This window comes from Papio anubis, chromosome 1 (assembly GCF_008728515.1).
Source record: "Papio anubis isolate 15944 chromosome 1, Panubis1.0, whole genome shotgun sequence".
NCBI lineage: Eukaryota > Metazoa > Chordata > Mammalia > Primates > Cercopithecidae > Papio > Papio anubis.
The window spans coordinates 99,006,889-99,024,265 of record NC_044976.1 but is presented as its reverse complement, the minus strand read 5'-3'; positions in this window follow the sequence as shown (position 1 = coordinate 99,024,265).

The following is a 17,377-nucleotide window of genomic DNA, read 5'->3' as shown; positions in this document are numbered from 1 at the left end:
TTGTCATGTTTACCTCTGCATTCTTACTGCCGGGCACACAATGGGCAATGAATGAATGAGGAATGATTGAATGACTGAATACACCTTTAAGTTTTTTTTGTTGTTGTTAAACAACTCTGGGCTGGCACAGTGGCTTAGGCCTGTAATGACAGCACTTTGGGAGGCCAATGTAGAAGAATTGCTTGAGCTCAGGAGTTCGAGACCAGCCTGGGCAGTATCGGGAGCCCCTGTCCCTATAAACTAAATAAATAAATAAATAAATAAGCCAGGTGTGATGGAACAAGCTAGCTGCAGAGGCGAGAGGATTGCTTAAGCCTAGGAGGTCAAGGTTGCAGTGAGCTTCAATCATGCCACCATCCTCTAGCCTGGACAACAGAGTGAGACCCTATCTCAAAATAAATAAATAAACAACTCTGAGTAGCATTTCAGTTTCCTCCCTCTTAGACGCCAGCCAACACACAAAGGAGATAAAGAATGCTCACACTCCCACACACTCACATACTGTGAGGAACCATGGTCAAATAGGCCAAGCTGAGTCAAGCTCTCGGGAGCAAGGGAAGGCAGGAGCACCCCCGTTCCACAAAGCTTCGGGGTGTGGAGCCAAAAGCTGACCACGGATTATCTCCAGGATACAGTGCCAAGGACCTAGCTGGAAAAGTAGGTCCAAATAGGTCAGTAAGAAAGAATGCCTGCAGTTAATCCTGATATGAGAGGGGCAGATCCAGGGGAGTCATAGAGCAGGCAAAGAACAGAGGCTTAGAACAGAAAGTGGCCCAGCAAAATCCCACAGACAGGCTGGATTGTAGCATGTTTCAGATCCTCTGTGATGTGTTCATTTACAGGGTCCAAGATAGAATGAGACCCAGAGTCTGTCATTTATTGTTTGAATTAACCCTGCTAACTTCATGTTTGTTACCGTTTTAACCAATATACATACTCTCTCTTCATCCAAGTTCATAATAAACATTCTGAACAAAACTTTTCCTTAGAAACTACTATTATTTCCTCAGTGGCCCATTAAATGAAGATATTTAGTTATGTAGAGAGCAGAGCAATTTAAAGCCACTATGAAATAATACGTGAATCACAAAGTTCAGCAAACAGAATTACCAAGTGAACATCATTTCAACTATTTTCATATGAACCAAAAAATGATGCAATTTTACTAGGTGATTGCATGATATTTCCAAAGCACACAAACGAGGATTCTTAAATCCCTAGTTATTTGCTACTGAGATATAAATTGCTAAACAAATACACAGCTCTCTTTAGTCTTGTCATTTACACTCACTGTTTCCTATATACTCAGTGCACAAGTTAACCATTAGCTCAATTTTGATTCAACTACACCTTTTTTTTTTTTTTTTGGCTTTGTGCCCTTTATTATGCAAAGATAGGTGGAATTAGTGATGATAATAAAAGCTTATAGCGCCATGTGAGAAGTGTTTCTAGGGTGTTGTGTTAGGAAAAGCTATATACTCCACTAAGGAAATAGAGGGCTTGGGGAGGGGAGGGTTTGGGAGGTATTGGAAGGGAAGTCAAGGCGAGAATAACTAGTAACATATCATGTCTCTCTTTTCACTTTCACTAGGAATCCTAGGCCAAACTTGAAACTCAATTCTAGGGGTTCATTTGCATACTTTTATGCCTGGTCATGATTTCTACTCTAGTTTTTATTTCTCTGGGCCTGATTTTTAATTCCTTATTTGTAGTTTACCATTTTATGGTCCGTGTTTATTTTAAGTCACCATAAATATGTTACAAAATGAAGAATGATATAATAAAAATTAAGTGGAACAATAATCATAACTGCATATTATATAAATGACTTTGTAAAACAAGAGGCAGGATCAGCATTAGTAATTAGTCAAATAGCATAATGTAAAAGACATAAGCATTAGAAAGCTTACAATTAGGCCGGGCATGGTGACTCACGCCTGTAATCCCAGCACTTTGGGAGGCCGAGGCAGGCAGATCACAAGGTTAGGAGATAGAGACCATCCTGGCTAACATGGTGAAACCCCATCTCTACTAAAAAAATACAAAAAATTAGCCGGGTGTGGTGGCGGGCACCTGTAGTCCCAGCTACTCAGGAGGCTGAGGCAGAAGAATGGCGTGAACCTGGGAGGCGGAGCTTGTAGTGGGCCTAGATTGCGACATTGCACTCCAGCCTGGGAGAAAGAGCGAGACTCCCTCTAAAAAAAAAAGAAAGTTCACAATTAGAGTCTTTTTTTTTTTTTTTTTTTTTTTAGTTTTGAGAGCTTTCTGATTTTTAGGATTCCTGATGAAAACACAGAATCCCTAAGGTGGGAGGATCGCTTGAGGGGCCAGGAGTTCAAGGCCAGGAGTTGCAGCCTGGGCAACATAGCTAGACTCCTATCTCTTAAACATATACTCACACTCTCTCTCTCTCTCACACACACACACACACACACACACACACAGAATCCCTTTGGAGGGTTAATAATTTAAGGCTTTATCACTTTGCAGCTAGTTGAGGACTAGCTCACGTGTGTAGGATTATGTACAGCAGAGGATGCTGGTAAGAAAAGACACAAAAAGGGCATGAAGGAGTGTCAAAGATCAACCACACTTTACAATTTTAAAATGGGGCTGCTGCAGCCACTAGGATCAGCCAGGGAGTAGTTTATGGTTTCTTTGTGCTGTTATATCAAACATGTCAATCATGGTCATTGCCCACTTACCGCCCTACTGAAGGGGAAGCCTAGCAGCCATGTTTTACCTCAGTGGGAGTCAGTCCTTGACCAGAGGGCAGTCGACTCTCACTTCCATCCTAGCCTAGGATAAACACAAAAGATTCGTGTGTTAGTTCATTCTTGCATTGAGACTAGTTTATTTATAAAGAAAACAAATTTAGTTGGCTCATAGTTATGCAGGTTATGCAAGAAGCATGGCACCCACATCTGCCTCTGGTAAGGGCCTCAGGAAGCTTCCAGTCACAGCAGAAGGCAAAGGGGGAGCAGGCATGTCAAATGGGGAGAATGGGAGCAAGAGCTGGGGGAGACGCCACACTTGTAAACAACCAGATCTCTCATGAACTGGGCGACAACTCTCTCGTTATTGTGGGGACAGCACCAAGCCCTTCATAAGGGATCTGCCCCCATGACTCAAACACCTCCCACCGGGTCCCTCCTCCAATGTTGTGGATTACATTTCAACATGATATTTAAAGGGGACAAATATCCAAACTATGTCATTCCACCCATGGCCTCTCAAATCCCTTGTCCTTCTCACATTGCAAAATACCATCACCCTTCCTCATAGTCCCCCAGTCTTAATACATTCCAGCATCAACTAAATCAAAAGTCCAAAGTTCAAAGTCTCATCAAGTCAAATTCCTTCTACCTAGAAGCTTGTAGAATCCAAAGCAATTTCTTTACTTCCAAGACACAATGGGGGTACAAGCATTGGGTAGACATTCTCAATCCAAAGGGGAGAAACCAGCTAAAAGGAAGGGGCTGCAGGCCCCACACGTCTGAAATGCAGCAGGACAGACATCAAACCTTAAAGTTCCAACATAATCTCCTTTGACTCCCTGTCCCACATCCAGGGCACACTGGTGCAAGGGATGGGCTCCCAAGGCTTTGGGAAGCTAGCTCCACCCCTGCGACTTTGCAGGGTACAGTCCCCAAGGCTACTCTCAGAGGTTGAAGTTGAGTGCCTGTGGTTTTTCCAGGTTCAGGATGCAAGTCAGTGGCTATACCATTCTGGGGTCTAGAGGGCAGTAGCCCTCTTCCCACAACCCCACTAGTCAGTGCTCCAGTGAACACTCTATGTGGGGACTCTAATTAATTTCCTCTTAGCACTGCCTTAGTAGAGTATCTATGTGTGGGGGCTCACCCCCATGGTAGCCTTCCACCTGGGCACCCGGGTTTTTCTATACACCCTTTGAGATCCAGGTGGAAGCTGCCAAATGTCCTTCACTCCTGCATTCTGTGCACCTGCAGGCTTAACACCGTGTGGAAGCTACCAAGGCTTACAGCTTGTGCCCCCTGGAGCAGTGGCCTGAGCTGTACCTCGTGCCCTTTGAGCTGCAGCTGGAGCTGAAGCAGCTGGGATGTGGGAGCAGTGCTCTGATGCTGAACAGGGCAGCGAGGCCCTGGGTCTGGCCCCTGAAATCAGTCCTTCCTCCTTAGGCCTCTGGGCCTGTGATGGGAGGAGCTGCCTAGAAGATCTCTGAAATGCCTTTAAGCCCTTTTCCCATTGTCTTGGATATCAGCACTTGGCACCCTTTTAGTCACACAAATCTCTCTAGCAAGTGGTCATTCCACAGCATGCTTGGATTCTTTCTCTAGCACAGGTCCAGGTTGCAAATTTTCTAAACTTTTACACCCTGCTTTCCTTTTAAATGTAAGTTCCAGCTTTAAGTAATTCCTTTGCTTCCACATTTGATTACATGCAGTTAGAATCAGCCAGGCCACATCTTGAACACTTTGCTGCTTAAAAATTTCTTCTTCCAGATACCCCAAGTCATCACTCCTAAGTTCAAACTTCCTTAGGACATAAACACAGTACAGCCAAGTTCTTTGCTAGGGTGTAACACAGGTGACCTTTACTCCAATTCTCAATAACTTCTTCATTTCCATCTGAGACCTTATCAACCTGCTTCACTGTCCATATTTCTATCAGCATTTTGGTCACAACGATTTAACCAGTCTCTAAGAAGTTCCAAACTTTCCCTGATCTTCCTGTCTTCCAAGATGTCCAAACTCTCACAACCTCTACCCATTATCCAGTTTTAAAGCTGCTTCTACATTTTCAGGTATCTTTATAGCAATGCCCCACTTCTTGATATCAATTTTCTCTGTTACTCTATTGTTGCATTGCTATAAAGGAATACCTGAGACTGGGTAATCTATAAACAAAAGAAATTTAATTAGCTCATGGTTCTGCAGGTTGTACATGAAACATAGTGCTGGCATCTGCTTCTGGTGAGGCCTCAAGAAGCTTCCAATCATGGCTGAAGGCAAAGGGGGAACAGGCAAATCACATGGCAAGAGTAGCAGCAAGAGAGGGAGGGGGCAGCACACTCTCTTAACCAGATTTCATATGAACTCAGAGCGAGAACTCACTCATTACCATGAGGACAGCACCAAGCCATCATGAGGAATCCACCCCCATCACCCAAACATCTCCCACCAGGCCTCACCTCCAACACTGGGAATTACTTTTTTTTTTTTTCTCAAGACAGAGTCTCACTCTGTCACCCAGGCTTGAGGTCAGTGGCACGATCTCGGCTCACCACAACCTCTGCCTCCTGGATTCAAGCCATTCTCCTGCCTCAGCCTCCTGAGTAGCTAGGATTACAGGTGTGCACCACCATGCCTGGCGAATTTTTGTATTTTTAGTAGAGATAGGGTTTCATCATGTTGGCCAGGCTAGTCTTGAACCCCTGACCTCGTGATCCACCTGCCTTGGTCTCCCAAAGTGCTGAGATTACAGGCATGAGCCACCAGGCCTGGCTGGGAATTATACTTCAACATGATATTCGGAGAGGGCAAACACCCAAATGATATCAAACATGCTATTTAGCCTAATTCAGCATCAGATTCTGAAAACATGAGTGGACTCATTGCTGTAATAATATTGCTACTACAAAACTTTTCTATTATATCAGAACAGGCAAATCTGAGTTACATACAAATCTTATTTTTCTATTTTCTTGTTTTTTTCGTTTCTTGGATAGATAATGCATGAACATAGTTCAGAATTCAAAAGGGACAGTGAAAAGCATGCTTCCCTCTCTCACCTATCTAGACCTTGTATCAGTGATCCACTGAAGGCATCGCTGTTTCTAGTGTCTAGTTAGCTTTCCAGAATTTTTCTATGAATTATAAAAATGTATAGTCTTACAAGCTTGAAAATTAAATAATCTTTTTTTTCTTTTTCTTTAACCTGCTGCATCCAGTTAATTCAAAAGTCCTAAATTCTATTTCAAAAGATGTGTGCATTTTATCAATACTGTGTCAGCATCTTTACATGTCTCCCTGACTCTGTTAAAGAGGAGAGACGCTTTCCATGAAGCTACCAGAGCAATTTTTTTCCATGTTGTGAAATACATTATAAAATATTAATATTATATAAAGACATATGTATAATATAAGATATATATATATACATACACACATACAGCATACATGCTCTCTTAATCTGTTCTGGTTGCTACAACAAAATATCTTCAACCAGTATATTTATAAACAACATGAATTTGTAATTCATAAACAACATAAATTTACTGTTTGCAGTTCTGGAGGCTGGGAAGTTCAAGATAAAGGTGCCAGTAAATTCAGTACCTGATGAAGGTTCCTTTCCACCATAGAAGATGGTGTCTTCTATGTGTCCTCAAATGATGGAAGGAGCAAAACAAGTTCTCTTTTCTCAAGGCTCTTTTATATGGGCACTAGTCCCATTCATAAGAGCAGATCCCCTCATGACCTAATCACTTTCTAAATGTCTCACCTCTTAATACTATCATATTGGGTATTAGGTTCCAACACAGGAATTTGGGGGAATAACACCATTCAAACCATAGCACACACAAAATGGTATATATGATTTACAGGCATATTTTATATAAGACAACGTTTCATATACCTATCGGCTAGCTTACATCATAAAACATTACTAGCACTTGAGAAACCTACTTTATGCCCTTTTTTGGCTCACGTGTTTTGCTGCTCTGTTTTTAGGCACATACACATTAAGGATTATTTCTTCTTAAAGAATTGACTCCTTTATAATTATGTAATGCCACTCTTTATCCCTGATAACTTTCCTTGCTTTGAATTCTCCTCTATCTGAAATTGATATAGTGATTCCTGCTTTCTTCTTATTAGTGTCAGCATGGTATATCTTTCTTATCATTTACTTTTAATACATGTGTCTTTATATTTAAAGTGGGTTTCTTGTGGACAAAATATAATTCAAAATTGTTTCTTATCCTTTCTGACACTCTTTGTCCTTTAATTGGTGCATTTAGACCATTGATATTCAAAATGATTCTTGATATTGTTAAATTAATATCTACCTCTTTTGTTACTGTTTTCTATTTTTTGCCCTTGTTCCTTATTCCTATTGTGTCTTTTACTCTTTTACTTTTTTTGTATTTGTCTTTTACTCTTTTTCTGCCTTTTGTGGTTTTAATTGTGCATATTCTATGAATTTATTTTGCCACACTTCTTCTTGTGCCCTTTTTTGACAGCTTGCTTTTCACTCCTTCTACCCCAGAGTGATTGCTTTTCTAGATATTGAATTCTCCCATAGTCTTAGAATCAATTTATTGTACCCCATTAAAATAAACATATAGTTTTGCATGCTTTTGAAATTTTCATGAAGGGAATTACACTGATTGTGTGTTTTGTGGCTTAACTTCTCAGTTCAAATTTGCTTTGATATTTGCCCATGTAGCAGTAAGACATTGATTATTCCTTTTCACTGCTGTATAATATTCCATTATGTGACAACACCTACCTTTCTTTAGCCATTCTTCTATCAATACACATTTCAATTGCTTGCAATTTTTAGGCTATTTCTAATAATATTCTTGTAAATATTCTTGTAAATATATTCTGATGCATGCATACAAGAATTCATAGTTTATATATGAAGGAAAGGAATTTTAGGTTATGGACATGTACATCTTCAAATTTCCTGAGTAATATCAACCTTTGTTCCAAAGTGATAGACTAGCTTACACTTCCACCAACAGCACACAAGGGTTCCTATTGTTCCACATTCTTGCAAACACTACAGATTTTAAAACACTACAGATTTTAAACTTGGCCAGGCACAATAGCTTAGGTCTGTAATCCCAGCACATTGGGAAGTCAAGGTGGGAGGATCACTTGAGCCCAGGAGTTTAAGACCAGCCTGAGTACCTTGTCTCTTACAAAAAAATTAGCCAGGTGTGGTGGTGTGCATCTGTAATCCCAGCTACTTGGGAGGTGGAGGCAGAGATAGTAGCAGGAGGCAGACAAATTCCTAGGCAGACAGGGGTTGGTCTCTAGTGAAACCCAACCTTCAAACCAAAGACAGCCGGAAGGCTGAAAACTGGGCTGCTAGTTCTGCATAGAGTCCATAACCTGGAGTGAGAACTTCCTCGATGCCTTTTAGCCAATCAAATGGTGTTTTTTCCAGGCCCACTCATGGACAAATCAGGACGTACTCCCCAACTCTGAGCCCATAAAAACCCCAGACTCAGCCACACATTGGGATTACCCTGCCTTCAGATAGGGGCTACCCACTTTTGGTCCTCTCTTCTGTTGAGAGTTGGTCTGTTGCTCAATAAAACTCTTCTCCACCTTGCTTACCCTCTGGTTGTTCATATAACCTCATTCTTCTTGGATGTGGGACAAGAACCTGGGACCCACCAAACACTGGGTGCAAAAGGAGCTCTAACACCGTAGCCCTCAGTGCTCTGCTGGCACTGGGCAGCCACCCCACCTGATAAGAAGCAGTGGCAGGGCCAGGCCAGCCCAGGAGCCTCAGGCCAGAGTAAGGTGGTGGGACCGAATGAGCTGTAACATGAATGAGCTGAAGCATGTTCCTGGCCAGCCCACTGAATGGCAGGCAGTGACATGCTCCCATTTGCCGGACCACAGGGGAAGAGCTGCAATCCTTCTCAGGGCCCAGACCTTGGGACTCCCTGAGCCAGAGTTATGACACACTAACATCCCTTGCAGTCACAAATGAAATTCAGTCAGAGGAGCTGCCAGCCACAGAGTTTTCCAGGTGGCAAAGTGGCACTGAAAGAATCCTATGTCAGCAAGAGGACTACTTGAGCCCAGGAATTCAGAACCATGATGGTCAACATAGAGAGACTCCATCTCTACAAAAAAAATAAAAATAAAAATTAGCAGGGCATGATGCTGTACACCTGTAATCCCAAGCTACCTGGGAAGTTGAGGTGAGAGGATCACCTGAGCCCACTAGTTTGAGGCTGCAGTGAGCCATGATCATATCACTGCACTCCAGTCTGAGCCACAGAGTGAAACCTTGTCTCCTAAAAGAAAAAAACTTTTGCCAGCTTCTAATAAGTGCAATATGGTATCTCATTGGGATTTTCATTTTCATTTCCATGATGATAATGTGATCAAGCCATCTTTTCATGTCTCTCTTAAGTAGTGTTCTGGCTGCCTCCCACAAGTGTTTACTTATGCAGTCTTTATTATCATTCAGTTATAAGTATTTTCTAATTTCTATTGTGATTTTCTCTTTAATCCATGGATTAATTTCTGAATGTATAGCATTTTAAAGGTATCTTTTTGTTACTGATTTCTAACTTAAATGCATTAATGTCACTAAACGTGTTCTATTTAGTATTCATTCTTTGAAAACTTTTAAGAATTTGTTATATGAATAAGTATATGGTCAATTTTCATATATGTCCATGTTTACTTAAAAAGAATGTGTATTCCCTAGTAATTGCATGACATCAGTTGAATAAACATATTTTGAGTTTCTACCAACTTCTAGGTTTTTTCTAGAGTTGATCACATGGCTTTTAAGAGCTCTTTGAACCTCAGAAACACAAAGATGAGGGTTGCACCTAACCTCATCATTTTGGCTGATATCTACCTTAAAGTAAAATCCTTGGGGAAGAACCTTATAATTAACTTCTGAAAAAGAAGAGAAATTAGGATTAAGTAGAATTCAACTTCCAATAAAGGGGAAGTGAGAAGAGGAAGAAAATTAAACTTCTCTTAGCTCATAAGAGAAGGGGCAAAAATCAAACTTTACAATGGAAGTCTCAAACTTGATATTATCCATATTGTAGCCAAATTCCTTCAAAGTATGTCTGAAAATCCTCTTTTTCAACAGAAAATTGCTTGAAAAATAATAGTATAAGGATTACAAAGGAAGAAACAAAACCACCATTCCCTCACATCTGTATGGTATGATATGATATGACATGATATGATATGATTGCCTAAATAGAAGATACAGAAGAATCTACAAATGATGAGAATTAGTAACAGTATGGCAAATGTGTTGATTATAAGATTAATATACAAAATTGATACACAACAGCAACAAAAAGTTAGAAATTTGACATTTTAAAAAGACATATCCAGCCACTACATATCTTTTAGAATGGCCAAAATCCAAAACACCTACAATATCAAATAATGACAAGGATGTGCAACAATGGGAACTCCAGACATGACTGGTGGGAATGCAAATGGCACAGCCACTTTGGAAAACAATTTGGCAGTTTCTTACAAAACTAAACATACTCTTACCACATGATTCAGTAATCACATTCTTGATATCTACCCAAAGGAGTTGAAAACTTCTGTTCACACAAAACCCTGTACATGGGTATTTATAGCATCTCTATTAATAATTGCCAAAGCTTGGAAACAAGCAAAAACAAGCAAAACGTCCTTCAGTAGGTAAATGGATAAATAAAACTTCGGTACATCCAGAAACTTAAATGCATTTCAGTAAGTGAAAGAAGCCAGTTGGAAAAAGCTATACTGTATTGGAATTATACAGTATAGCTTTTGAAAAAGACATTCTGAAAAAGGAAAAACTATGGAGACAAGAAAATGATCAGTGGTGACCAGAGACTGGGGTTGGGTGAAGGAGGGAGAGATGAATGGGTGGAGCACAGAGGAATTTTAGGGCAGTGAAACTCTTCTGTATGATACCATTGTGGAGTCCTGAGGAGTAAGCAACAAAAGGCAAGAACCCCAGGTGAGGAAGAACAATGAACAATTGTTCTGAGAGATGACTAATCACAACAACATGAGGACACAACAATCCTCCTCGCACAGTGACCTCAACTACTGGCACAATGATTGGTTCTGCATGTAGCCCCATTCAGCACTATAAAACTTCCCAATAAAACTTCCTTCTAGCACCTGCCTCTTTGCAGACAGCCCCTTCTCTGCTGCGGTGCCCATTGCATCCTTGCAACATATTTTCATACCCTCTCTAACAAATATGCCTTTCTTTACCTATGACTGTCTTGGTAAACACCTTTACCACCTGTGACACTGACCCTAACTAGTCACTACCTGCAAAAACCATCATAGTGGACACATGTTTTATACATTGTCAAAACCCATGAAATGTACAATACCAAGAATGAATCTTAACATAAACAACGGACTTAGGATGCTAATAATGTATAACTGTAGGTTCATTAATTGTAACAAATGTGTCACTCTGCTGCAGGATGCTGCTATGGGGAGTGTACCAGTCAGAGTTCTCGAGAGGAATAGAATCAATGGGATATACATATATATACACCTACATATATATATGTAACCCATTGATTCTATGTATATCCCATTAATTCTATTCCTCTAGAAAAACCCTCATAGGCCGGGCGCTGTGGCTCACGCCTGTAATCCCAGCACTTTGAGAGGCCGAGGCGGGCGGATCACGAGGTCAGGACATCCAGACCATTCTGGCGAACACGGTGAAACCCCGTTTCTACTAAAAACACAAAAAAATTAGCGGGGCGCGGTGGCGGGCGCCTGTAGTCCCAGCTACATTCTCCTGAGGCAGGAGAATGGCGTGAACCCGGGAGGCGGAGCTTGCAGTGAGCAGAGATCGCGCCACTGCACTCCAGCCCGGGCGACAGACTCCGTCTCAAAAATAAACAAAAACAAAAACAAAAAAACCCCTCGTATATATATGAGAATATTTACTATGGGACTCACTCATTCAATGACCTGAAGGCAAGAAGTCTCATGGTATGCTGTCTGCAAACTGGAGAATTAGAAAAGTTGAAAAGCTCAAGGGGAGAGAGAAATAATTTGCCGTTCCTTTGTCATTTTGTTCCATTTGGGCCCTCAATGGGTTGGCTCATACCCACCCACATTAGCCAATCTGATATTCTTTGCTTAATGATTCAAATGTTAATCTCTTCCAGAAACTCCCTCACTGATACACCCAGAAATAATATTTTACCAGCTATCTGGTCATCCCTTGGCCTAGTCAAGTTGACATATAAAATTAGCCATCACACAGAGATGACTGCGTATATGTGGGAGTGAGGAGTATACAGAAAATCTCCGCACCTTCCATGAAATTTTGCTGGGAACCTAAGACTAAGACTAAAACTAAAATAAAATCTATTTTTTTTAAAACTATTTTTTTGCTTGAAATCCCAGCACTTTGGGAGGTCGAGGTGGGAGGATCACTTGAGCCCAGGAGTCTGAGATCAGCCCTGGCAACATAGCAAGAATCTGTCTCTACAAAACATTTTAAAATTAGCCAGGCATAGTGGCATGTGCCTGTGGTCCCAGCTACTTGGAAGGCTGAAGCGGGAGGATCACTTGAGCCCAGGAAGTCAAGGCTGCAGTGAGCCATGGTCACATTGCACTCCAGCCTGGGTGACAGAGTGAGACCCTGTCTCAAAAATAAATAAAAAGACATTTTTAGTAGTAACAAAAATATAAAGTAACTAGGAATAGCAAAAGAAGTATAAGTCCTTTATGGAAAAAATAATAATACTTTATTAGAAGACTTTAAAGAAGACATAAGTAAACAGAGAGACATACCATGTTTATGAATAGGGAGATTCCAAATGGATCTATAGATTTAACACAATCCCATTCAAAATCCCAACAGGTTTTTCATAGAACCGATATCAGTCAAAGCACAATTACAGAAGCAGAACCAATTATACTACTTTACAGTATAAGAAACTTACTATAGTATACTATCATTTCTCTCTTCCCAGACTTTGTGCTACAGTTGTCATGCAGTTCACATCTATATAAACTCTACACTACACTTTATTTTTGTTTCAACAGTCCATTCTCTTTTATTTCGTTATTTTTAATTTGTTTGTTTGTTTGTTTGTTTCTGAGACAGAGTCTCGCTCTGTCACCCAGGCTGGAGTGCGGTGGTGTGATCTCAGTTCACTGCAACCTCTGCCTCCTGAGTTCAAGCAATTCTCGTGCCTCAGCCTCCTGAATAGCTGGAATTACAGATGTGTGCCAACACATCCAGCTCATTTTTGTATTATGCCATGTTGGCCAGGCTGGTCTTGAATTCCTGACCACAGGTGATCCGCCTACCTCGGCCTCCCAAAGTGTTGGGAATACAGGTGTAAGCCACTGTGCCCAACCTCAATAGTTCATTCTCTTTTAAAGGGCTCTAAGTAATAAGAAGAAGCAAGTATGTATTTACCAACAGAGTTAGCATTTCTGTTGTTCTTCCCTTGTGTAGTTCCAGGTTTCCTTGTTATAATTTTCCTTCCGCATGAGGGACCTCCTTTAAGATTTCTTGTAGTACAGGTCTATTGGCGGTTAGTTCTTTCAGCTTTTGTAAGTCTAAAAAAGTGTTTTACCTCCATTTTTAGAAAATATTCTTATTTGTAATTTTATTTATAATTTTTTTCTTTCAGTACTGTAAAGATGTTTTCTCCAGTCTTCTTGCTTGCATTGTTTCTGAGAGAAATATGCTGTCCTCCTTATCTTTGTTTTTCTGTATGTAGCACGTCTTCTTTTTCTGGCTGCTTTTAAGATTTTCTTTTTGTCACTGGTTTTGGGCAGTTTATAGTTGCCCAAACTGGTATAGTTTTCTTTCTGCTTCTTGTACATGGGATTTATTGAAATTTCTTAGAACTGTGGGTTTATATTTTGTACCAAATTTAGAAATACATTGTCATTATTTCCTCAAATACTTTTCTATCCCCCTTCCTTTAGGGTCCCCAATCACATATACAACTTCTCCTCAACTCAAGATGGGATTATGTCCCAATAAACCCATTATAAGTTGAAAATCTCATGTCAAAAATGCACTCAATACACCTAACCTACCAAACATCATGGCTTGGCCTAGCCTGTCTTAGACAGGCTCAGAACACTTACATTAGCCTGCAGTTCAGCAAAATCATCTAATATTTTATTATTTTTCTATAATAAAGTGTTGAACATCTCATGTAATTTGTTAGGTACTCTACTGAAAGTAAAATACAGAATGGTTGTGTGGGTACTCAAAGTACAGTTTCTACTGAATAAGTATCACTTTTGCACCATTGTAAAGTTAAAAAATTGTAAGTCAGGGACTGTCTGTATAGTAAACCAGTTAAAGTTGCCCCACAGTTTATGATATTCTGTTTACTTTTTAAAATTTATTTTTTTCTATGTTTTTCATTTTGGATTATTTCTATTGCTATGTCTACAAGTTTACTAATGTTCTCTTCCACAGTGTCTAATTTGTCTTTAATCCCATCAGTGTATTTTCCATCTCAAGTATTATAGTTTTCATCTCTAAAATCTATTTGGATCCTTTTTATATCTTCTATGTCTCTAATTAACATGTTCAATCTTTCCATTAACTTTTTGAACATATGGAATACAGGCATAATGACTATTTTAATGCCATTAGATAATTTTTGCATCTTTGTCAATTCTGGATGAGTTTCTATTGATTTATTTTTCTTATAATTATGGGCCATATTTTCCTGCATCATTTGATTGCCCAGTAATTTTTGATTGGATGCCAGACATTGTGTTTTTTACCTTGTGGGGATTAATTTTTTTATTCTATAAATATCATTGAAGTTGGTTCTGGGCCAAAGTTAAATTACTATGAAATAGTTTGGCCTTTTTAAATCTGTCTGTTGAATTTGTTAGCTAAGCCCAGATCAGCAGTTATTCTAGAGCTAATTATTCCCCACTTCTGGGGCATGGCTATACTGAGTACTCTACACAATTCCCCATGAATTATGGGGCTTTCTAACCTGGCTGGGGGATGAGAGTGGTCAGCGGAGAGGCACATTTCTAGCCCTGGGCAAGCACCATTATTCCCTCTAATCCTCTTGGGTGCTCCAGCACTAGTGAGGTTTAAAAAAGAAGTTCTCTTGAGTGATTCTTTCAGAGCCTCAGGTAGTTTCCTCATGTGCATGCATTCTTCACTAATCTGCTAAATATTTGAGGGAAACCCTCTGAAGGTCTCTGGACTTCTCTGTGTAAGAATTTTAGCCACCTAGGTTTCCTCAAGGTTTCAGTCAACATCCTTAACTCAAGGAGTTTACCAGGCTCTGACTTGAGTGTCCCCTCCCTGTGCCATGGGAGGGGAAACTCAAGTTTATCCTTACAATCAGAGCAGGGATATGTGTTTGCTTCCCATATCTCAGGGAACACTACCCCTCATTGCTTGATGTCTAATATCTTGAAAAGTGTTGTTCCATATATTTTGCTCACTTTTTAAGTTGTCCCAAACAGGAGGGTACCACTAAATCCTGTTAATCCATCTTGGCTGGAAGCAGAAGCCTGACAAATTGCTTTTATTATAATGTCATAGAAATATCTACAAATAGAAAACACTTAAATTCCTGATGTATATAACTCATACAATGAACAAGCATTTAAAATTTTTGTAAATTAATTGTAATAAATCCATAAAATAAATAAAATTCAAATTAATTACTTTAACGTCACTGATCTGTGATTTGGTTTAAACTAAACAATACTGATTGGTCTGGTACATTCATTTAGTTTGGCAAATTTTTACTGTTTGTGCTGTGTTGACTCACTTCCCCCATTAGTTCTCTATATTTGAATCACTGAAAAACATTCATCTGTATAATACACTGTGATGTCATTCAGCCTCCACTTAGTTCAAATCCATCAGTTACATATCAAGTCTACCCCCTGTTTTCGTTGATGTTTCTACAATTACATGTGCAACTTGGAATACTGAAATTTTGTGACAGTACTTGGCTATAAAATGGGCACTCAGATGGTCCTAAATATACTTATATTAATTTTATTAATTTTCAAAATAATCATTGAGTTAGAAAAAATGAAATTTTAAAACTTCTTTTACAGCCTGGGCAACACAGTGAGACTCCATCTCTACAAAAAAGAATTTTGTTTTAATTAACTGGCATGGTGGTTTTGATGGTTAGTATTGAGTATCAATCTGATTGGATTGAAGGATGCAAAGTATTGTTCCTGGGTGTGTCTGTGAGGGTGTTGCCAAAGGAGACTAATATTTGAGTCAGTGGGCTGGGAGAGGCAGACCCACCTTCAATCTGAGTGGACAATCATCTAATCAGCTGCCAGTGCATCTAGAATAAAGTAGGCAGAAGAAGGTGGAAGGAGCCGACTTGCTGAGTCTTCTGATCTTCATCTTTCTCCTGTGCTGGACACTTCCTGTCCTCAAACATCGGACTCCAAGTTCCTGGCTTTTGTACTCTTGGGCTTACACTAATGGTTTGCCAGGGGCTCCCAGGCCTTCAGCCACAGACTGAAGGCGGCACTGTCGGCTTCCCTACCTGTGAGGTTTTGGAACTTGGTTTTGGGACTGATCCATCACTGGCTTCCTTGCTCCTCAACCTGCAGACGGCCTATCGTGGGACTTTACCTTATGGCCGTGTGAGTCAATTCTCCTTAATAAACTCCCTTTCGTATATACATATATCCTATTAGCTCTGTCCCGCTAGAGAACCCTAACTAATACAGTGGTGTACACCTGTAGTACTACCTACTCAGGAGGCTGAGGTGGAAGGACTGTTTGAGCCCAGGAAGTCAAGGCTGCAATGAGCCATGTTCATGTCACTGCACTCCAGCCTGGGTGGCAGCAAGATTCTATTGCAAAAAAAAAAAAAAAATTGTAGAGAACATGCAGTTTGAAATATACCGTTCCAATGCAAGACAATAAAATGTTTCTCAAATTGGATGGTCGTCATGTTGAAAAGACTATAGACGTATTTGAGCGAAGAGAATTGCTGAGGATCTCTACTTTGTCCAAAAGGACTGATAATGAGAGAGAAACAAGGAATGAAGTTGTGATGAGCTACAGAAAAATGCCTGCAAGAGAAAATAGGGGGAAACTTTAAGAGAATAACCAAAATAAGATGGCACGGTGGCTCATGCCTGTAATCCCAGCACTTTGGGAGCCTGAGGCAGGAGGATTGCTTGAGCCCAGCAGTTCAAGACCAGCCTGGGCAACATAGTAAGACCCTCTCTCTACCAAAAATATTTTGTATCTGCAAAAGAGGCTGAAGTGGAAGAATTGCTTTAGCTTGACAGGTGGAGCTACAGTGAACCATGGGTTCACCTCTGCACTCCAGCCTAGGTGATACAGTGAGATCCTGTCTCAAGAAAAAAGAAAGAATAGCCAAAATAGCTGCACAGTGTAAAAATGTAAGCATGACAACAGCTCAGTTACAAAGGAGCTTAACTAGGAAAACATTGCCTGACAGAAAGAACAAAAATAAGGATACAGGGGAAAATAGACTATCCCGGATCTTTATGGGTAATGCAGGAATGAAAGAAAAGGCAGTATCTCCAGGAAAGGAAAAGAAGATACATCAGCCAAACTAAAGAGGAAATATCAGTGCAGCTTTTGCCAATAGTCAGCGTATAGATCTGAATCATAACAG